Source organism: Thermobia domestica, chromosome 6, assembly GCF_964235325.1.
Source record: "Thermobia domestica chromosome 6, izTheDome1.hap1.1, whole genome shotgun sequence".
Taxonomy (NCBI): Eukaryota; Metazoa; Arthropoda; class Insecta; order Zygentoma; family Lepismatidae; genus Thermobia; species Thermobia domestica.
This window is the reverse complement of record NC_137459.1, coordinates 171,997,354-172,018,789: the sequence shown is the minus strand read 5'-3', so window position 1 is coordinate 172,018,789 and position 21,436 is coordinate 171,997,354. Positions and strand designations below refer to the sequence as shown.

Sequence of the window (21,436 nt, the reverse complement as noted above, 5' to 3'; positions counted from 1 at the left end):
AATTTTCTAAACAGGTGAACAAAATATATAAATCGTTGATAGATGGTGAAAGTAACAGCTTTGAGTTTACAGAATGACAGCTACTTTTCAATATATATACTTCGAACTAGATACAAATTTGAAAAAGAAAAAACTGTTATAAAGGGGCTGGTGAGAAGTATGTACCCGTTACCGGATTTAATCAAAATAACAGCAATTTTTCCGGCCAGGCCAATGAAAAGCCGGCCAGTTGACAGCCCTGCGTATGAATATGTGACATGCTCAATTCATATACCAGTATCTCTTTTGTATCAGCTGTTTTGGTTATTAGTTATTAGATTTAATTTTATTGTGTGTGCTTTAATTCTGTACATAACCTACAAATTCTGAATGAATTGCATACCATGACTTCTGTAAATAACTTACAAAAAAAATTGCCCAGCTTTCAACTGAGGAAAAACTTACAATTAAGGCTTAGACAAAACAAGCAAAGTGCAATTCAGGAGGTGTTCAAAAAAAAAAAGGTTTAATTTTACAGGACACCTTATGGCAGTAATGTTGTATGCACTAGGTACATTTCCACAATTTATTTGAAATTTTCCTAGATAAATTGTGAATAAAGTGTGTTCAATGTACATTTTTTTATAACATTAATCTCTGCTACGAACTCTCTTCAGTCTACACTGAAGAGGAATTCGGATCACTGTCAGGGACTGAGTTTGCTAGGATGAATTGTTCACAATAATCTAGAAAAAATATTTAGTGAATCTACAAAGCTTCTGAAATTAATATTAACTGTACCTATGGCGTCAGTAAAAGAAGAAAAGTTTTTTTCACATGAAAAAGAATTGACACTTTCAAGAAATTGAATGTCCCAAGAAAGGTTATCACCATTGCTTATGCTTTCCATCGAAAAAGACCTGACAATAAGAATACTAGAATTTAACCAGCATGTATTAGGCAGATTTGTTCCAATCAAAGAGAGAAGAATTAACTTACTAATTAAATAAGGTGATTAATCCGATTAAATGTTCTGCATTTTTATTTTTAAAAACAGAATTTTATTTAATTTAATATTTCACATAGCATTTGCATCTAAAGTTATGCTGATTAGTCAATGAGTCCACTTTATATCTTCTGTCTCCGATCGTTCGTACTGCAACATCCGAAACCATAATCCACCGGCCGCCACTGTTTCAAACAAATCTGAAAGAATAAGTTACTAACTCTTCTCAAGATATCTACCTTCTTAATACGACTTTTCCCTCTTTTTGTTATACAACCAGCATTGTTGCTTTTATATGTCTTCAGTCCTCATAAATCGTAAACAATCTGTTGTTTGCTACGTGGGAAGGGGAAAAGGGGTACACAGTAATTCAGTGTTAGTGTGCACCTATATGGCAATGGGTTCCGCTTTAGATCTACGACAAAGTGAGTTTGTGGTGTGGAATATTGTATCTGAATAGGCGAATAGCAAAACCCGTTAAATCCACATTTTAAAATTTGTGGCAAATCGAGAAAAACTGTTTAAACACGTCATAATTGTAAAATAACATTAGAAACATTTTTTTTAAAAAAAAGAAAGAAGAATAATATAAATGTTGGTATGTCGAAAGCCGTATAATCACACTAGTCTCTGAATTGAGCTATTGAAGAAAATAGTTTGGATTTTTACAGGTTTTGTGTATGTAAATGGAAATAACAGCTTTTTCATCTGAATGAAAGGGAATCAGAGTCAGAAATCAGCATTGTACCTACTAAAATATTGAAAAAAAATGTATTATCAATTATTATACATTATACAGATTGAAACAAATGAATATTGACACATAAATGCCGCATTAATTATGTTCTGAATTGAAAAAGAGAAAAAAACTGATCTAAGTGAGGAAAAGTTGAGTTTTATAAGCTTCTCTTCATCACCTTTTACCAAATGGAAATTCATATCTTCGTCGTCCTCTGGTGCAGCATCATTCCCTCGGTTTCGTATTTCTGCAGAAACCCCTTTGCAAAACGTAAACTTTGGGCTACTTTCCCAATTTTCACCAAAATGTAACAACAAAAGCCGCTTAATGTGATGCAGTTTCTCTTCTTTGACACAATGTGACCTCGGAACCGTGTCGATTAGGATATTTCTTATAGCCTTTCCTCGCTTGCTAATTGATTTCAGGGTGCCTGTTTGGAAATTGAAAAGCCATTCTGATTGGACCAGAACTGTTGTACAGCTATTGTCCTTTTTTGAGAATAATTTTACGAAATTTTTAGATATGCAAGTGCCAATTATTAGGGTTTTTTTTTTCAAGATTTCGTCAGAGGCATGTTTCCATTCCACGATCTCACAGTCTTTTCCTAAATGTACAGCAGTACTGAAATTTTTAATTATTTCTTCATATTTCGCATATTTGAATTTTTGAACATGTTGTACCAGGACTCATGTTAAAGGCTAATTTCGAACATTAATTGATAAGAGCCTTTTTAAGGAAGAGGTTCTGCTCAAGGTGAAGACTGTTTAGAGAAGAACCTCACTCAACAATGTTCTGCTCAAACTAAAGAGTTATTCTAAAAATAGCACAAACGACTTCAAACCATGGGATAATCCACTTGTCTGTTTGGCTACGTTTCGTCTCCACTTTTCCAGGTGTTGTGTACGTTTTCTAGACATTCTTGGTGTTATCTAAACAACAAAATTATGATAATTGCTGCCTACAGTATCGCTACCTACAGTTCTTTCGATTTTGTGTTCATTTGTCGAGTAATCATTAAAGAAAAGCCGATTAGCACAGAAGCGTGTCACGAACAGTTAGGTGAAGACGTTTAGTGCCTCAATTCTCAGTCCAAAAACATAAGAAAACGAAAGTTCAGACTGCAAATGTTGAAAAATTAAATTTCGAATGATTTACCAAGAGTGGCAATAAATATTCAGACTACTAAACTAATCCTATACAGTTCGAAACCTCAAATTGTTTGAAATATGGAATTATCCGGGTTTGATTCTGCTTTTCTCATTACATTTGCATGTATGGGATTTAACAGTTTATGTAACTGAATATGAAAGATGAATTTAACTGGTTTTGCATCTGTAGCCACGATGGATTTAACAAGTTTTGGAAATTGGCACATATTTCAATGTTAATTACCAACTAGTTAAAACGACCTTTGCTACTGAATAGGGTAGAGTGTTGTAAGATTGAACACTTTTTTCATAACTACTCTTAAATATAATTTATTTGAACTGAGGAAAGTAATAAACGTCACCACTAAAAACCGCCATATTTACCCTAATTAATTTCAAAATTATAAGTTGTAATACCACTGTCTTGTAGAAATAAATGAAAAATAGTTCCATGGTTATTAATGTTCCATGGTACAACATGTTGACTTACCATGGAACAGTACCCTTTGTACCTTGGAACACAGCATTTGTGTAAAAATTAGAAACGTAATATGAACTGAAATACTAGTATTTGCAATCTAGACAACAATTATTATACTGAATAAAAGAAATGAACACACTAGGAAATAATAATTATAGTAAGTTTCTTTAGAAAGGCTTTCAGATGAGCTTAGGTTAACTACCGTTATTGCCTACAAATAATAAATTGTAGCATACAAGATATATTTCAACTTAAGAACTAATAGCTTTTCTCTTTCAGAATCGAAATCACTTTTAGGGACGAGTAGTCCTACAAAAGTCACAGATGTAAGTCTTCCAAGTCTTATTGTCAGAATCGGTACAATATTCGTGAGTCCATCGAAGACAGTTCACACAACGAATCTATTGTTCTCCGCCTTTATCTTCCCTATAAGGTTGTCTGCAGTACATGCACTCTTCATCTGCACTATCTTCGTTATCATCGGAAAACAAAGGAAAAGACCACCTCTGGGAAATGAGGCCGAAGCAATTATGGCCATCCTCAGGCCTCCATAATGAAAAAGCAGTCATTTGATTAGATGATGCTTGTTGTACGAGCCAAACTCGTAAGTTCTGTCTTTTTATCGACAATTCGTTGCCGTGTCTTCGCTTGAAACTACGCATCCGTTGCTCCTTAGCCTTTTTTCTCCACATTCCAAGTGTCAGGAATTTTCTTACCATTTGCAATTGCATATTTGTATGCCAATAGTCTTACACCGTTTTTGACAAACCAAAACTCATTTTTGTATTTTTTTATGTATCTCACCAATTGATTTTCAACTTGAAGACTAAACAACCGCTTCACATGAAAATTTGTAGCATATTCGTAAGTCTGTACGCCAGATTTCTTGAACTTGGACAAACTTCTACAAAGCATAGCGAATTGTATACTTTGCAGGCTTCCATAATTGAGAACTTCGTACCAGGTTCAGCTGTAACAGTTTCAATAGCTCTTTACACCAAATGTACTACGTGTATTGTGATCTGCAATAAAATAACAAAAGATAAATGTACTGATGTACACTCATGTCCAAAATTATTGTCGCATGTCTATAAATATGTTGTTGTAGGAATATAATTTGATGACGAACTCGCCCGGTATCTCTTATAATGTCAGTATGTGTATAATCGGCAAAGACATGTATATGGAAACTTTCATGTCAAAATAACAGTAAATAAGTACAATAAAACGAAAATAAAACTTTCTCGTCTATTTAGCAATATTTTGTTTTACTCATTCTAATTTTCGTATTTATATTTCTTTTCCAATGAAATTTATCACAAATATACATTTCCCGATTATACACATAGTATCAGTATTAAAAGTACCCTGCATAATCATTATCAAATTATATTCTTAAAAGAAGACAATTATAGATATGCGACAATCACTTTGGACATGAGTGTACCTAGAAACATGTTCCAAGGTACATCATGTGCTTGTGTTTCTTGGTGCAACAGGACGCCATGTTTCAGAAAATTTGTTATCAAACTTATAAGTTACAACTACAGAAAGGAAAAAGTGGTGTATTGTTCTTACTGAGAAACGCTGAAAACGATGACTATGTTGTTGATTGTAAATTCATCAACGGTTTATACTAGGTCACAATAATGTCACTACAAAAATATTTACTAAACATAGCTTAAAGTTTCTATCACCTCTCACCACCGGAAGTCTTGTTCAATGACACAGACAAACGCACTGCAGTCACATCTGGTATTTTCCTCTCTATCTAACATTGCAGAACGCCGACAAGCTTCAGCGCCTACCAGAAATTACAAATTTTCCTAACTACGTTATGCTCTAGACACTGGCGCAAATCCCGGGAGGATGAGGGGGACATGACTCCTCCAATCTTGAAACTGAGGAGGACTGTCCCTCCCAATAATGCGATTTGAAATGTGTGTTTTGCGTAGAAATGTGATGATTTGTGTCCGATTGCCACAAAGGAAAGTGAAATGAAATTGGTGCTCCCCTAGAATAAGCCTGAAAGCTGCCTGCTTCCCAATGTTGAAGACAACTCTGTTCTCCTGATCCTCCACAGCATTGTCATAAAAACGGTCTTATCCTCCCCCCCCCCCTTCCCAATGTTGAAGACAGTTTTGTGCCGCTGGCTCTAGGTACAACACTCTCCCCTACTATTTGGAAATAAAAGCTTACCAACTAAGGTTACCAGGGCAACCACAATCTCTTTAAAAAAAAAAGAATGTTTAACGAGTTTTGTCATTGGTCTACTCGTTTGTTCCTGTCGGCTTTAGCGAAATTATATTTCATGCTATAAACGTGTGGTTCTGTTGTATGAGTGCCTGACGAAGTTATTGTAAGAAGGATAGGCAAGTGATTGACGAGAGACAAATAGAGCTCGAAGTCTGTTTGTGTGGGGTGGGAATGCAGTGGCACAGTATTCTATTTTTTTTCCCTTTAATTGCCATTAACGTTCATCACGTAACACAATGTAATGACAAATTCTTTCTTCCATTTCTCAGACGCAATTGAAACAATAACACAACCAACCATTAAAAAATGCACTAGTTGATACATTTTATATGTATATTACATTATGCGAACTGTATTATTTTGTAAAATTTAATACTACATTTGTAAAAGCACTTATTCATGTATCTGGTGTCCACAAGAGATAGAAACTGAAATGGTTGTATTTGGTGCAACAGTTTGGGAGAAATAGTACATGTCTCCGAGAATAGTGATAGATTTGCCTTTCACTTATTACTTTCCTATGGTGCATACAAAAGTTAATTCTGAATAAAATCGACAACGCAAAACGTACAAAGAAAAACAAAGTAAAACTATATCAGTTTGATACATTTAATAAGCATTAGTCTATCTGTGTGTGTATGTGTGCGTATATCTCTCCATTGTAATTCTTTTCGTTCTTACAGAAATATAATTCAATTGATCACTCAAATTTACATTTCGTGTGAGTTGCAATACCATTTTACTAATACCTCTTGTTTATTTAACTTCCAATTTAATACAAAATACTGAAATTTTTATCTTTAACATTTGACGCACCTTATAAAGTTGAGCCAACAAATATGTTGGGATTTACCGTAGCAAAATTGACGTATGGATACATGATTTTCCTCTATGAGCTTATTCTACATTATATCATCTTTGGGTAAATTTACACTATCTTGTCTGGGCATGGGCAGCCCCACCCTGGCTCAAGAAAATATATTAAACTTCTTAAGATTTTCTGAATGCAAATAAAAAAAATACCAAACGTAATATAGCAACCAGGAAGATTAGCTCCATCCTAGAAAATTTTCTTCAAGCGCCATGTGTTTGCATATTCTTCTCGAGGTTAATGAGGCACTAAGCTAGTAAAGTGTGTCAGGGTAGGGTGGCTAGTACGACGTGTAGTATAGAAAGCTTTACTGGAAGTTAAGAAGCCGGAAGATATGTTAGTAATTAGGATTGCTCTATATAGAAGAACTAGATAATTATTGTTCCACACATATACATTTGCACACGCCAACTAAAATTCCTCCGATATAAAAGCACGCTAAGGCCGACTATACACTATAAGATAAATTTCTAGGAAATATCTTAAAATTTATCTTCGGAAAAATGATATGACATATCTCGTAAGAAATCTTGACCTTTTGTGCCATACACGTGAAGAGTTTTCCTATCTGACCTAATGACGTTTTTCAATATTATGAAATAGTTCTATTTAATAAAAGTAAAAAATTGATGAATTCCTATGCTAACTATATTATACTGATATTAATGCCAGGCGCTATATTGTTAAATTGGATACCTCTAAAAGAAGTATAAAAATCAGAAGGGTGCTGGTGTACTTTTGACGCACCACATTTTAGAAGATTTACAAGCAAAATTCAATACTTTTCATAAAAAGACATATCTATATATACATATAAAAAACAAATTTCTGCAAGCAATAGAATTAAATACAAAGTAATACACCTGTATTTTATGTTTAAAAGTGTGAGGTGTATTACATTATAATCATTATAAGTGTTTTACGACTGATCAAATAAGTGAGAGACAATGTTTAGCAGAAGCAGTCCAGCTAATTTTTCTAAGAAGTGTTACAATTTCGGTAGTTTCTGTTCACATTAGTTTAGTTCAGGTTAGTTTCGGTTAGGTTAGGTTATGTTAGATGTAATAGTATAGGGGTCTAGCATAATTTTCAAAAAGATGATAGAATTTTGCTTATTTCTATTAATATTAGGTTAGTTTAAGTTAGTTTAATTTAGGTTAGACTTGGCTAGGTTATGTTAGGTCTAAGTACTTGCATCTTCTGTTGTTGTAAATTTTGTATTTTTTTACGTACTTCTGGACAACTTCTGCAAAACATTTACCTAAATCAGTGCATATGAAAGATGACCTGTGATACTATTTTCCACCAACGGTGTATTTCTGCACAGTTTACAGAAGCTGTAATTTATGTCTATAAGTGGAGCGCTACTAACATGATACCATGACTAGTGGTATTCAAACTCGTATCATTGCCAAAATCCACTCGGTTTCACTGTCTTCGTTGATGCGACTGCTTCCTTCGGACGAACCCCCGCTAACACTCGGACCCTGGTTAGGTACCATTCGTGCTTTTCACTGGTCACCTAGCACAGGTTGGTTTATGGTTTTGTGCTATGGTTTTTATATTATACGTCCGGACTTCGTATTTATACGCAAATCGTAAAACAATAGTAGTTTTTGAACAATTGCTTTTGGTGGTCCCCTTGAATTTTATCTATGCGATGTGAGATATTTTCATGTCACTCAGCGCAAATTATTTAGGAAACAATAATAAGGAAATTAGTGAAAAATTATAATTTTTCAACAATTATTTAGAGTGGTGCGCCAAAAGTAAACCTGCACGATCAGAATATAAAGTATCAAAACATGCCTCATCAGTTGTTTGTTTTCACCTTCTCTCACCTGATGTCGCTTTATTCGAAGTCTTACAAATTTTCTTTCCGAAATTGAGCGTGCTCTAAACAAGAGAAATCTCATAGGATTGTCCTAGGAGAAATCCTAGGATCTATCCTATAGAGTATAACCAGCTTACCCCCTTCGGACACATTCCGTACAGTTTGTGTCAAAGGATCGTACAATTTACACCGGCATAGTAGTTAAATAATTGCATTTTTGCGTTGCTTTACTGTACGCAGAATGTTGCCAAAAGTGGTACTGAATAATAGGCCTAATAGTGTGAAACAGGCAGATCATTTCCTTTAAAAAAATAAAATAAAAGAAGTTCTTTTTATTTATATACCTCTCTGTGAACAAATTGATTATTAAAGGTTGAGATTATATTGTCGCTACCTTTATTTTTTTCGTGCAAATTGAAAATAGACTGTCAATTTAAAATAAAATGCTTCACTTTTTGTGCTCTAAATGTTTTTTTAAAGATATTTTAAACCATTACTTTCTCGGCACATGCCCAAATAATTGCGTACAGATTGATAATATGGGAGCAAAATGATGGTACCCATGACGGGTATAATTACACTTTCGGACGAAATGCTATAATAAAGTATTTGCAGCAAACACTAACTAACCTGTACTAGATAGTTACTAAAAAAATGAATGCTATTTAACCGAGTCAGGGCAGTATGGCAGGAAGGAGGCTCGCGTAAGTTGCGTTGTAGCGAACAGATGCGTCAGTGACGTAGATTATGCGCACAAACAAGGCTGGTGGGGAGAACATTTTATATCACATAAAATCGCGCATTTGTATAGATTAAAGCATTTGTCATGGTTCCATACTAGTAAGTCTATATTTCTAAACATGAAATACACGATTCCTACATTGTGAAGAAACACTCGCCGATAGAAAATATATTACACACTCGCAGGGACGGAGTAAGACTTTGGGGGCCCAGGAGCCGACTACTTCAAGGGACACTATGTTACGAATAATTCCAGCTTATAAATTTTCTTTGCTGCCTTCCACAGCCTCATAACCTTATCGAAACACCGACAACTATATTGTAATATTTAATGTGCTCCAACTTTACAATAATTAGTTTAATTACATTTATTATTAACAGTTAAATGCTCATATACTGCAGTGTAACACATACAAGCCAAATGATTATTAATCCCTCTAAAAACACTAATAGAGTAAAGGAGATTTGGGAAACCTCCTAGATTTGCTCCTAGAGAAGTAATGACAGAGACACTTCAAAAGAATTGCCACAAGCTAATAATTTGGTTTGTAATAGAGGTCCAAAATAGCTCACTCCGTCACAAAATACGTATCGTGAAGACGCTAGTGAACATTGTGCAGAACTGCTCTGGTAGTAGAAATTAATATCTTAAACAGTCTTTCATATGCATTCATTGATTTTAACCATTTTCATTCATAGATTCATAAATTAACATTTTATTATGGTCTATTCCAGGGGTATGGATCTGAAAAAGTATGGGAACGGATGACGGCACACCGTCCCCCAAGCCTCTCTTTGCCCACTGTATTTATTTTAGAAAGTTGAGGAACGCCACATATATCTTTTGGGAGTGGGGGACGGCGTTCTCCCACGTTCCCCATTACTTTTACCCCTGGTCTATTCTCAATCTGCACCAATTCTTACCCTCATTTTAATCTTTATATGTTAAAGAATTTGAATGAAATGTAAATGATAGTTTAGAGACAAAATTTAAATTTCTTTTTATTATTTTAGAATAATTTGTCTAAGAAAAAAAACTAAAGCGTCTGTACATGATATATAAAAATCAAAAGTCGGTAGCGCGTTGCGTAGACTGAATGTGATACGATTGTGGCGAAATGGCAGCACAACTGTGGTAAACTTGTGTCTATGTGCTGGGTACGAGTTTCAGTTTATGTTATATGCTTCCTCTTCGCGAGTTGAATTAAATTTTGTACTACAATTATTTTCAGAAATAATTTTTAATTTACTTCAAGTGAAATCGGCATTGAATGTTGAAAGAATACGGATTGAATCCTACTGAAGGTGATTATGTGAAGTGATATGCTAAGATTTGAGTTTCAAAATTAGTTTCTAAATTTGGAAAACGTGTGGGGGGTGCAGTGTTTCCTTTCACCGTATTTAGTAAGATCATGATTTCCTTTCGTTGTATCACTGACTGCGGTTTGTTACCAAACAGTTACTGCAATCAATGATAGCTAAGGTATTGTATGTACGTAAGATAATCCTTATGTATTTAAATTTGTATGAAGAGTGTCGAAAAGCGTGGGCGTGGCGTTTATTTATATTTTGAACCAATACATTGGAACACATTGAAATTAGATTGTAAATGCTCTTTAACAAAAATACAATTTTTCAGTATATATTTCACAAATGCGCAAGATGTTAGACAATACTTTAGTTGTATCTAGGTGTTGAATTAGATTTCCAGATATCTGACGTTTAATAATATGTGAATTACAATAATTTTGAGGCGAGTAGCTCAGGGCTGCAAAGGAAAACCATCTAAAACTTGTTTTCGTGTTGATAGGTAAATTCATTAGTTTTTGACATGCTGATTCCGAAAAATAAATTCATTTTCTCATATACCCGTAGGGTTTTCCGGGAAATGGACTTTAAAAATCCAACTCGATACTTCAAAATTTATACCTATGTATATATTATAAATATGGAACAGAAGTACAAAGGAACTATACAGATGTCTGCACTGAAATATTTATACGTAAATGTAAATGAATGTAACCCTTAGGTAGATCTATGTATGCACATATACAGCCCTGCATCTGATGAACATGTAAAATAAACAAATACTTTTTAGTTTTTCACACGCTTTGGTAAGCTTTCGTGAGTTTCTTATGCTTTTCTTCTACTATTTGTCTGGGGGTAGTTTTGAAACTGCAGGGCCAATATTAATTTAACCTAACCGGAAGCAACAAAAAATACAGTAAACATACTTTGCTCCAAAAAGTTTTCCCCACCAAAAAATCCAAATATATGCCTTTGTTTTATGGCCCAGCAGTGGTCTGCCATCATTCTAAGACTCTACCCACCCTGGTATCTATGCTCCATATCTCTCATCTTGGTGAAAACTCCCACTTTACTCCTCACTTGCTTAGCAAAGATTTTCTGGAAAGCAATCAAAATATGAACGCAAGACATGTATCTTAAGACTCATGTTGCAACCAAGTTCTTGAAATTTCAATAACATAATGTTATAGTGTGGACTCTTGTGGTTACCGAGAAAAATCTGTTACACTTTTGAATGCCAGCCAGACATCTTTCTGACGTGGATTCATTGTAGCTTCAAACTCTGCTTTTCATAAGTTTCGTATGTCGGGTCGGGACCATCAAATGCCCTTCTTTCAATTTTCCATAGTACAAGAATGGAAATTTATTACATATAAACTGAAACATTAACCCTGTTTGTAAAGTACTTTCACAAATTGTTTTAATGAGACCCAACTTAATGTAAGGAGATGAAAGTAATATTTTGTCATGATCAACTAAACGTTCATGTACAATATTTCTAGATCCTGGATTCCTAAGTACCCTTAATGGCTACTCCCTTCTTACTAAATGTTCACTTATTGTCCTACCATCTCATTCGCAAAGAAGCATAGCGTCTTTGTATATCCTGATTGTTGTCCTAGTAAAATGCCTAAAATTTTGAAATCATCACGCACTTCCCACCCATGTTCTTCATATTTAATATTATTTAGATAGAATTAATTTCAATGTTTCGTAAGTTTCATTGAAATAGAATTCGCAATAAGTACAGATGTGTACTTATTTGTTATGTAAAAAAGGGGGCTCGATGGCTACGTAGTTGAGCGCTTACCCCTGGGTCATGGGGTCCCTGGTTCGATTCCCGGCCAAGAAAGTTTGTGGTGGACATCATCATGTCCGTGAGTTTTCTCGGAGTACTCCCGTTTCCTTCTACGTTTTCATTCCACCAATCCCATCGTCCCTCCTTGACGTAATCATCATCTCCCTTAGACTAAAGGGCATAATCGTCGGACGTTAAAGTAAAAAAAATCATTCCATTTCTATTGTATGAAAGTTAACACATTTTAAGCCTATTAGAATCAACAGTCTTTGCAGCTTGTGGAAAGTACAGGAAAATTTAACTCATTAAAGAAATTCAACACATTACAACAATACATAAGAGATGTTTACTGTACGAAGTAGGGTGAAAATTTTCTGTACCAGGCAAATGTTGCACCAACGGCCAGAAGGTTCCTTTCGTGAAGCCTAGAACCAAGAACATCTACTACAGCTTCAAGCCCCTAACTAAATCGTTAAGACCATTTTGTGATATAGTCTGAGATGAACCACTAGGCGGTTAAAAGTTGTCATCTTTTATGTCACTTCCTGGCATGGCAAACTAGAATCACTAACACACTCTAAAAGATAGGAATGCCTGAAAAGATAGATCACTAACGCACTCACGAAGCTTTTGGGATAGGAATGCCTGCACCTTGATCCACGGGCCCTATGGCTGATGGAATCTTTAGGTAAACTACCTTCTTTTTACTTCTTGCATTGAGGCCAGCAATTTCATAAGACCAAAAGTAACAATTATCCTACGAGTCTTCGGTTCCGTCCAAACCATAGGAATTCCAAATGGCATAAGCACGTGTTTTTCCTTTCTGCAACTTCGCAAAAATTCCACACAAGAATGGCACACTTCATGCAGAGACCATGGTTTTTATTGGTCACCAAATTTTATATGAAAATAACCGTAATATGCTTTTTTTTTTAAAGAAATTATGTAACTGCTTTGTAGTCAGCACAGGATTACAGAGGAAGTAAATCCAGCTGAAATTCGAATGTTACGCAAGTTCATTTCTTGATGCGTTAACAAACAAATCAAATTAGGAACCAAAATATATATATACCCGAGATTTTATGGGACATTGGTATGCACATTACACAATTTTGTTTGTAGATTATGTCGGGCAAATTTATAACTTATTTTCTTTCCTCATAACTAGATCTGTATAATTGCTTGCAAATGGACCACTAGAGAGCAAACAAGTACTATTAATTTGGGGCGTAACTAGTTAATTGCTAGTATTTCTAGGGTGAAAGGAAAACGGTAATACCAGATTTTCAATGAGCGATCTCAGAAACATGCGGCCCACCTGAGATTTTGAAAACAAGAATATCCATGCTGACCAGTGTTATTAATACTCGGTTAAGCTACATTTCAGGCTTGAGAAGTTAAGTATTAATCTAATCTAATATAAATATTGAGTTTGTGTTGTGTGTTGTCTGTTTGTCTGTGTGAAACCTGGGTACCAGATGAGTGGACCGAGAGTTACCAAAATTTGGCCAAGGGTACCTTGGTCCAGGAGCCAGATCAAGACGAAGCTTTCTTTTTAAATTTCGAACCAGGGGTTCTCAGGGGGGGCGTTTACCGGGACCGGCCTGAGGACGAGATAAGTTGATCGAGAGTTACCAGATTTTGATCACGAACACCTTGGTCCAGGCTCCAGACCAAGGCGAAGCGTTTTCTTGTCTTTTCTTTTTTTTTTTTTTTAAAAAAAAAATCGAACCATAGGGTGTTTACCGGAACATGTAAAAGTAGTAGAAAATGACCGATATTAGTGTCGAATTCATAGTTTTCGCGGTTGCTGAGATCAGTGGTGAAACTCCGATCGCATTAACTTTGAAATTCACCCTATTCGGCTGCAGACCCGTGGTCACCGGGGGGGGGGGGCGATACCAAAACATGTAATCCAAAATGACCGATATTAGTGTCAAATCCAAGTTTTCACGGTCTCTGAGATCAATGGTAATACTTCCGTTAACGATGACTTGCAAATTCAGCTACCATTGCATGCGGGCCGGGGATCAGCGGGGGGGAGGGATACCGAGACATGTAAAAATAGCCCAGAATGACCGATAATAGTGGCAAATCCATAGTTTTCGCGGTCGCTGAAATGAATGGTGATACTCCTAGAAGCGTTGACTTCCAAATACAGCCCCCATGCGAAGAATGGGTATTTCAGCTTCTAACATAATATAGAGTTTGTTTGTGTGCGACCTGGGGACCAGACGAGTGGACCGAGAGTTATCAAAATTTGGTCACCGGCACCTTGGCCTAGGTCCCAGATCAAGACGAAGCTTTTTTTAAAAAAATTCGAACCAGGGGGTCTCAGGGGGGCGTTTACTGGGACTGGCCTGAGGATCAGACAAGTTGAGCGAGAGTTACCAAGTTTTGGTCACGTGTAGCTTGGTTCGGGCCCCAAAACAAGGTGAGGCATTTTTTTTAAAAAAATTCAAACCAGGGGGTCTTAGGGGGGGGGGGCGTTTACTGGGACATATAAAAGTAGTAGACAAGGAACGATATTAGTGTAGAATTCATAGTTTTCACGGTCGCTGAGTTCAATGGTGAAACTCTGATCGCATTAACTTCCAAATTCACCCTATTCGGCTGTGGGGCGGGGTCACCGAGGGATACCGAGACATGTAAAAGTAATCCAAGATGACCGATATTAGTGTCAAATCCAAGTTTTCGCGGTCGCTGAGGTCAATGGTGACACTTCCGTTAGCGATGACTTGAAAATTCGGCTACCGTTGTATGCGAGCCGGGGATCAGCGGGGGTATACCGAGACATGTAAAAGTAGCCCAAAATGTCCGATATTAGTATCAAACCCGTAGTTTTCGCGGTCGCTGAAATGAAGGTGATAGTCCAATAGACGTTGACTTCCAAATACAGCCCCCTTGAGAAAAATGGGTATTTTCAGCTAGTCGTTGACAAAGGTTCCTGAATACTGCTAGATTAACAATTCTGTCTAGTCTACTATCTTTTAGTTTCTTAATCTAGTCCGTTTTATCGTAAGTAATGTTTCGACGGAAAAATCAGGAGATAAGGGACAAGTAGAGCCGTAGCAGATGTGCCTATAAAAATCTATGTTCAACTTATTTTCCTGATTCACAGACACAGAAAATAATTGGATACCTATTAGTAATGTTTAAGCCATTCGTTCTTGCTGAAAATGTAGGAATTCCGTGCATTCGTGAACACCTCAAAATAACAGCTCTTTCTTATCACTGTTTCCCTCATATGTAAAAGATGACAAAACGGTTATTACCGATAAGAAATCATACTGTTGTAAAATACAAATTTCACATACTTGAATTTTTCATAAATGGTGCAGAGTTTGTCAAATGAAATCAGCAGTAAATTTCAGCTTACGATGTGTGTTAACCTGAAACATTATTAACCAGGTTTTTACTTTAGTCATTTCATTCAGTGAAGCTTTCATTGAATCGATTCTTAAGGAACTGATTCATCGGAACAATTTCTTAAATATCACCAGGAACCAGTTCCTCCGAAACCGAATCGGCCAGAAGCATGATGGTTCGGACTGCAATGCTTCTAAAATTTGTTCCTAACATCACACGTTTCAAATACTGATAAATTTTGAACCTCGAACTTCCTATCGTAGCAGTTGTATATTTATCAAAACTTGAAATATGCAATGTATAAAATAATAATAGAAAAATCTATAGCAATAATCACTAAATTTCCCGACTGGACGGCACACACTAGACAATAAGAAAGAGAAACGAAATATTAAGGCACGAAAACCAATGTAGAAAAATACACAGAAGACAGTGAATGAAAATCGAAATCATATTAAATTGTATGTAATAGTCAACTTGTATTAGTTCAACTGATGTAGGATTATCGTGAGAACCACGGTGGCTCAGTCATAGAGTGCTCACCTCTTGTACAAGAGGTCCTTGGTTCGGCTACCAGACTATGAGAGTTTGTAAGTGACCCATCGTGTCCATGAGTTTTCTTGGTGTTTTCGTTTCCTTCCATATTGTCAATCCACCAATTGTTTCACAATCATTCACTTTTATTAATCATCTGTTCCCTTCAGCCTTAAAAGCATAATCGATTGACGGTAAATTAAAAGATTTCGCTTTATTCCGTTCAACAAACCTGGTTGGCTTGGTACTTAGTAGAATCAAATATAAAAGTTTTGTTTCTGAGACGGTGATCCTGCAGGTTCATTAGATCATAGAAAGGAGCCTATGAAATGAAATCTCTCAGTTTTACGCCCCGCAGTTACGCTGGCTAGGCTAAAGGAGACGCTGATTATGAGAACCCAGACGGAAAATGCAGGTGGTTTACAGGCGCCTGTGAAACATGCATAAACAGGCATATTTTTACAGGCGCCTATACATGCGCCTGAAAATGAAACACTTTTAAACGCATGAGACAGGTATCGATTTTTTCACGATAATTGCATGTTCATTTCACGGAAACAGGTAGTTTTCATGTTGATAGGGTTGCAGCCTTGCAACGTGAAAAATGCGTGTAAACAACATGTAGAGTGAAAAGACGTACGTAACCGGCATATTCCATGTAGTTGACACATACGTTACCTTATGAGGATCTGACGACAGCTGCTTTTCATTTGATAAAAATGTAATTCACATGTTAAATACATGCGTTAGCGAATTAGTAGGCGTGTTAGCGGAATATGCATGTAAAGTACATCGCATTAAGTACTATACATGTGTCAGGACCTTGCATATGTGCATGACAAACTGGAGACTTGGTGCCTGAATATTACATGTTTCCTACACCTGTAACATTAATGATTCACTCCAATCAACCTTGTTTGTTGCATGCACCTATTTAACCCATTTATTGGCAATCATAATCATTGCATTTTCCGTTTACCTGCACATTGCCTGTACATTGCATATAGGTTCACACTTCGCAGGTACACAGAGATAATATCACAGAGACGATGTATTCAGATGTAATCCCATGTATTATATATGTGTCAGGACCTTGCATAGCGAATGTCGAATTGGAGACTTGTGCCTGAATATTCCATGTCTCCTATGCCTATAACGTGAATGTTTAGCTTCAATCCACCTTGTTCACCACACGTATCTGTTTAATCCATTTATTGGTAATTATGATCATTGCATGTTCCCGTTCACCTGTACATTGCCTGTACACTGCACGTACGGGAGTTACACACTTCGCAGGTACACGAAAATGATAAATGTAAAATAACATATTCTACATCATGCGCTTTCCATGCTATACGCTAATACATGGTATTTACATGTAATGCGAATGCCACACATGTATATTACATGTTGATAAACAGGCACCTTCCTTGTACTTTTCATTCTTACTGTATTGCGAATGTTATCAACAATCTATTCAAGGTACTTTACATGCACATATTCCCTCCATTTACTTGCATGTGAGTGACTACGTGTACATTGCATGTTCTCGTTTTAATGTACAGGCTCTGTACAACGCGTGTTTCCGTGCAAAATTTCCAACAGAAGTTTAATACTTTATCGACATGCATATCACTTGAAGACAATGTGCCTGTAATATTTTCTAATATGTGTTTTCGCCGAAACAGGCACCTGTATAATGCCTGTCAAATTCTGACAGGTTTTTACAGGCAGTTCCATGTACAAAACATTGCATGTTTCCTCAAAAATTTTCATAATAGAAATGAATGAAATGGTGGCATGAAGAAAGTAGGGGTAAACGGGAGAACCCAGAGAAAAACCCACACATATGGTGTTTGTTCACCATAAAGTTCACTTGGCGCGAACTGGGATCGAACCGAGGACCCCATGCACCAGAGAAAGGGGCCTCTGAGTTAATACTATGACTAACATTGTCCAAATTTTAAGATCATTAAGAAGAAGTATCCTACTAAGTGTATTGTTTTAATACTTTTTCTGTGTTGAAATTGAGCTTTTCCGCGATTTTAGACAGTCCTAGTTCTGAAACTATTCACTTTTCCCTCTAGTCCATATGAACTTAAGAGAAATCACATCCCACAGTTTGTCGGAAGTTCATTAACGGCGTGTATATAATAAACAAGAGAAGCGTGAAAAAACAACTTTTCAATCCTTCTATTAGCGTTGGAAAGTTGATAAGGGTCACAACACGCCTGAAATATGTTTCGGGAAATCTTAGTTACTGATTGAAGATGTGTGGAATGCTTTGTTTACATATAAAATTTCAAATTTGTGGAAATCCATTTTTTGTATCAAGCTTCTGCACGAAACTTCAGGTAAGCAATATCCTAGACTGCACACTACTAATGTGAACTCGAATATAGGTACGTTTTGTAAGGATTTTGTGTTCGTGATTCGTCATGAAATATCCCAGTAACTCTGAATTAGCCACATCATATGTACAGAATTCTTATTTTTCAGAACTGTGAATCAAATGACGTTAAAACTTCATGGACATTATAACTTCATTGGTACAGCAATCAGTTGTGACGCGAAAACGTGTTTGCTAACCATAGGTCAACAAAAAAGCTTCAATATATGCGTGGTGAAATTTCTCAAGTCTAGTGGAAACCGAATTTACTACCTCCCCCTCTATGCCGCGGGAGGTAGTAAGAGGGGGAGGTAGTGTGTACGATAGGTTTCTCCGCCTTAAACCTATTGTACATGGCTTGGCAGTTGGCTGTTTTCTAGTAATAATTATTTCACAATTATTTATTTGAATTACAAGACTAACACACAATATTAGTCTGTGGCTTGGCATGCTTACCTTCACAATAATATTTCAGAAGTACATTAATTTAAAGTGTGTGTGGTTCTAAAACATTAATTCGTTCTTTTAAAAAAATCGTCAGTTATTAAATTCCGAAGCTGTAAAGAGCATTAACGAAGTATTTTTTTTTTTTTTTTTTTTTTTTTTTTTTTTAATAATAATTTATATATGAGCGTCGTAAAGAAAACACAACCTTTCGTCGAAAACCTATTGCGAAGCTGTGTCACCTTTGAAATTATGAGTCGTTCTTTCTCCTGCGAGTAGTAGGTTTTTCCTCCTATGTCGACCTTCATCATGTGGAGCGCGCAAAACTAGCACAGATATCCACAGACCGCAAGAAAGTAGCTAGAAAGTATAGGTTGGCCCGGAAGTGGGCGTATCCCCCTTTAGTTTCAACAGTATAGTGTTAGTTATGGTAGAATGTGTGTACACAGTTACCTTGAAGTCTTAAGAGTCATGAACATTGGTATGATGATCATGGGCGGCGATTAGGGGGAGGCAAGAGGGGGCAGTTGCTCCCCCCACTTTTTTGGAGCGACACCCTAACTTATATAATTTCACTTGAAAATGTAAACAGGGTGTCCACACAATTTGGAGAAAAGATCTCTGACTTTACCCTGACTTTCCATGATGAAAGTTCCAGATTTCCCTGACCCCCCTGAATAACTTAAAAATATAGAAAAAAGAAACAAACTCCAGCCTCCACACTTCCCATATTTGGCCTTGTTCTCTTCCGCTTCTGTTTCTTTCTTTTTTCAATTTTCTTTCCAAAGGAATGTAAATTTACAAACATATGCATTAGGCCGATATTGATTAGGCCTACATATTACACAAAATGTAAAGTTACAAACGAAAGTGTGCAGTATACAGAATACTTAAGATATGAAAAAAATACACATTATAATACCAATTACACAGCATTATAATATTGCCTATAGTAATAAATAGTTCATACATGATTTTACTGATTATTAAAAAAAAAAAAAAAAAAAAACATAAATAACACACACACACATTATGTAACATACTTTTGCTGGTGCAGTTGTTAAATGCAACCCATTTAGAAATGTGTTTTCATCCTTTCTCGCATAGTTTTCTTCTCATTGATCTGAATATCCTTCTTGGTTCTCCGCAGTTTAATTTTCTTTTCTTCTTCCTCCAGCTCCTTTAGTTGTTGCTGAATTTTCTGTTTCTCTCTCCTCTTCTCGTCTCCAGCATTTATTTCTCTTTTCCAAATACATCTGATATTGTCTTATTGAACTTCTCACTGAATTTATCATACCTCTTGTAATTATTAATCCTGATGATCCACTTATTCTCATCACAGAATCATATATGATCCGTTGAGCCACCAGAGATTCTTCTTGTAAGTTGTCAACAATGAAAATTATATTTATTGTGAAACCACTTTCAAAAAATGCGTTTCCGTGAAAGAAGATAAAACACAATTACATAACTGACCATAAATGAATGAAGTTCTTCCCATTTCCTAAGACTAAGTAAAAAACTCATCAAGTCCAATACCATCTCTATCATTGGCTATGAATTCATTCGAGTGTTCTTTAAATTCTTCAGTCTGAGCTTTCACTGTGAGCTGGAGATACTATTTCTTCGCGTTCTCAGCCACTTGTCTAGATATCCTCTTGGCACCATGCAATTCTTCTAGAACAGCGTCTACCCTTTTGAGCAAATATACCAGGATGCAGTTAGATATGTCTTTTTCGCAGAAAATTAGTTTCAACAACTATATCAGAGAACACTGTCTCCCTCAATATCATCATTGAGGACACTACATTTTGCATCCAGTAACAGTAAAGAAATCAACCCTATTTCATAAATTCAGTAATTGAACAATGGATCAAAATCGATTTTTCCCTGACCAATCTGCCATTTCCATGACTTCTTCTGATACATTTTTACTTCCCTGACCTTTCCCTGACTTTCACTTATTTCCCAGAATGTGGACACCCTGGTAAAGGTTTTATATGTATTACTGTTTCATAGAAAAAATGGTGCCATATGATGTTTGCCGTTGCGTGAGTACGTATTGGGTATTTGTCTTCCTGTGGAGTTAAGAAAGCTACAGGAATTGCGTTTTTTAATTGCAATTCAAACCAATTGATATTGCAATTGCATATTTCCTTAAATGTCATAGCACATGCTTGCAGTACTTACTGTATTTCATTTTCTAAGAGTAAAAACATTCATTTAATGGCATATGTGGAATTAAAAGTATAAGTTGTTCATTAATTCCCAGTTTCAATGTAACTTCTGCAAAACAAGCGTCATTATTCATTACTATGATTAATATTATCCCTTCTATTTATTTGTTTAGCAAATTTATGAAATAATCTGATCACACAATTTTCCAGACAGAATTTTAAGATGTTCATGAGCAAGAACTCAAATCTCTTCTTACACTTTCGTTGTTTAAGAGTATAAAGGGCTAGTACCTACCTGTATTGCTCTTACGAATTTACTTTATAAAATAGAAATACGATATACGGCATTTTAAGTGAAAAAA

The 21,436-nt window shown here is 35.9% G+C and overlaps 1 protein-coding gene across 14 annotated transcripts in view; it reads left to right on the top strand.

The window, feature by feature from the left end:
• Positions 1 to 10,135: 10,135 nt before the first annotated feature.
• Positions 10,136 to 21,436, top strand: part of Itpr (Inositol 1,4,5,-trisphosphate receptor) — a 281,735-nt gene continuing 270,434 nt past the window's right edge. For 6 of the 14 annotated variants that reach the window (XM_081762394.1, XM_081762393.1, XM_081762389.1 and 3 more), the window contains exon 1: positions 10,157 to 10,360. The gene's annotated coding sequence lies outside the window, so the exon portion shown is untranslated. Of the gene's footprint in view, positions 10,361 to 10,385; positions 10,539 to 21,436 lie in introns of those variants that run through there. The other 8 variants (XM_081762398.1, XM_081762399.1, XM_081762395.1 and 5 more) reach the window with 3 other exon arrangements.